The sequence below is a fragment of the Schistocerca serialis genome, chromosome 5 (assembly GCF_023864345.2).
Source record: "Schistocerca serialis cubense isolate TAMUIC-IGC-003099 chromosome 5, iqSchSeri2.2, whole genome shotgun sequence".
NCBI lineage: Eukaryota > Metazoa > Arthropoda > Insecta > Orthoptera > Acrididae > Schistocerca > Schistocerca serialis.
Window position 1 is genome coordinate 193,248,563 of NC_064642.1, and position 3,342 is coordinate 193,251,904.

The following is a 3,342-nucleotide window of genomic DNA, read 5'->3' on the forward strand; positions in this document are numbered from 1 at the left end:
CCGCACAGCCAGTGATTTTCATACAGAGCGAGACGTGTCGTTACCAATATAAAAACCTAAACAGCCTACATACACAATTTTTACCGATTGTCTGTCTTATTACAATAGGTCATAGAAAGTTTTCTACCCCTGACAGCCGGCCGAAGTGGCCGTGCGGCTCTAGGCGCTACAGTCTGGAACAGAGCGACCGCTACGGTCGCAGGTTCGAATCCTGCCTCGGGCATGGTTGTGTGTGATGTCTTTAGGTTAGTTAGGTTTAATTAGTTTTAAGTTCTAGGCGACTGATGACCTCAGAAGTTAACTCGCATAGTGCTCAGCGCCATTTGAACCAACCCCTGACATTTGGAGGTGCTCCCGTTCTATCTTCGGGTAGAGAAATGTCACAAACATAATGATCTTTTATACACACAAGTGCCTCTCCTACGAGACGTCAGGCACATTTTCTCTAGTGTTTCGGCACTTATTTGCAATTTCGTTTTCTCCTTGTGCAGCTGGAGTTAGCCCAAACAAATACTGCTCGGCACACTGTGCCGACAGAAAGAATCAGTTTGTTTCCAGTTGCGACCAGACATGATTTGTGAAGACGAATTTTCCGTGCTCATTCGATAGACTGGACGCAGATTAGTCTAGTTTTATCGATATGTATTAACAAGAACGAAAAAAAAGGAAGATAAACCAGTACTCCAGAAGCAGTTACTGATCAGCTCTGCTGCATGATGGAACGGCCAGCGGGGGCCTGGGTGGTGCTGTCGCTACTCGAGCACTGCCTGTTTTCTGTGTTCTACTGTATCTGTTAGCACACGTCGATAAAACACATATCGCACTAGACTAATTTGGGACAACTCGCTCGAATGGGGACGTAAAATTCCGCTTTAAAAGCACTTTGCGCGTAGCGGAGAGCAAACTGGCGCTTTCTGTCAGTGCTGGGCGTCGAATGAAACACTTGACGAGCAGCATTTCTTTGGCCTGACTCCAGCTGCAAAATACGAAAACGAAGTTGCAAATACGTACCGAAACACCAAAGAAAATTCGCTGACGACCCCCAGGAGAGACATACTTTTCCATTTACGGGGTTAAAGGGTCTAGAATGAAGATTCTTCGCTCTGCTTTGGATAACAGAACAAACAACATGGAGAAATAGTTTTGAGTAGGTCTAGATGTAGAGTAGAACTGAAGAAACAGCAAAACGGTCGGAATTTAAGGAGAAGAAGCCTGAGTAAACTGAAAGAACCAGAGGTCATAGAGAGTTTCAGAGAGAGCATTATGGAAGGATTGACAAGAACAGGAGAAAGAAATACAGTAGAAGAAGAATGGGTACCTTTGCCAGATGAAATAGTGAAGGCAGCAGAGGATCAGGTAGGTAAAAAGACGAGGGCTAGTAGAAATCCTTTTGTAAGAGAAGAGATATTGAATTTATAGATGAAAGGAGAAAATAAAAAATACAGCAAATGAAGCACCCGAAAAGGAATACACACGTCTCAAAAATCTGGTCGACAGGAAGTGCAAAATGGCTAAGCAGGGATGGCTAGAGGACAAATGTAAGGATGTAGAAGCATATACCACTAGGGGTAAGATAGATACCGGCTACACGAAAATTAAAGAGACGTTTGGAGAAAAGAGAACCATCTGTATAAACATCAAGAGCTCAGATGGAAAACCGGGCTTAAGCAAACATTGGAAAGCAGAAAGGTGGAAGGAGTATACAGAAGATCTATACAAGGGCGATGTACTTGAGGGCAATATTGCGAAAATGGAAGAGGACGTAGATGAAGATGAAATGGGAGATATGATACTGCGTGAAGAAATTGACAGAGCACTTGAAAGACCTAAGTCAAAGAAAGGCTCCGGAAATAGACAACATTCCATTAGAACTACTGACAGCCTTGGGAGAGCCAGCCATGACAAAACTCTACCATCTGATGAGCAATATGTATGTGACAGGCGAAATACCCTCGGACTTCAGATGAATGTAATAAATCGAATCCAAAGAAAGCAGACATTGACAGGTGTGCAAATTACCGAACTATCAGTTTAATAAGTCACGATTGCGAAATACTAACACGAATTCTTTACAGATGAATGGAAAAACTGATAAGACTCGACCTCGAGGAAGATCAGTCTGGATTCCGTAGAAATTTTAGAACACGTGGGGCAACAGTGACCCTATGACTTCTCACAGAATATAGGTTAAGGCAAGGCAAACCTACATTTCTAGCGTTTGTAGACTTAGAGAAAGCTTTTGAAAATGTTGAATGGAATAGTCTCTTTCAAATTCTGAAGATGGCAGAGATAAAATGGTTCAAATGCTTCAAATGGCTCTGAGCACTATGGGACTTACTTCTAAGGTCATCAGTCCCCTAGAACTTAGAACTACTTAAACCTAACTAACCTAAGGACCTCACACACATCCATGGCCGAGGTAGGATTCGAACCTGCGACCGTAGCGGTCGCGCGGTTCCAGACTGTGGCGCCTAGAACCGCTCGGCCACTCCGGCCGGCGCTAAGCAGATTCAGGAGGATGTAGGCTGCAATAGTTATTCGGAGAAGAACAGGCTTGCACAGGATAAAGTAGTATGGAGAGCTGCGTCAAACCAGTCCCTGGAGTGAAGACCGCAACAACAATAAGAACAACAACGACATCGACAACAACAACAGGTCTAGTGACACTACTACTACAATAACGTGGTAACAAGAACTTTCAGGTAATCGTCAATACATAATCGTAGCTTAAATCATATGACTACTACCACTCATCTGGAAGTATTTCGTGACCACAGTATTACAGATGCATATATGCGATATATCGAGACCATCTATGGCGTTACGACTGCTGTTCGCTGTACAGCTGGGCTACTACGTCCTTTTGTAATGAATGGTAGTATGCACCACGAGGCTTCACTTACTACTGCGATTATAAACACAGGTTTACAGATGTGGGTGTGTAAGAGCGGTCATGAAGGGGATGCTGTTTTTCTTTTTTTTCCCCGTCATTTCCGCATATTTCTGAGAAGGTCTTTCTGTCACTTGTTCTTAGTGTAGAGTTTCTTTTCCACGACTACGTTGCTTCACTAAACTTCCTGTTGTCTGCCAGCTCTACCAACTGACTCACGAACCATTTTAAATTTGTTGGTAGCAGTAGATTCAGTCAGCTTTTGAAGGGACGCCCTTAACTGGCTCGAATATTGTCCGCGGGCGGTCAAGACACAAGCCCAATAACGTCGACTAGAAGCTTAAGAAATACCCAATGTTAGCAATAATTTGTAATTTTACATAATTCGTGACCATTTTTGAGAGTCGTTTGATATATGCTACTTTATGCTATCGCAATTAGCTGACAAATTT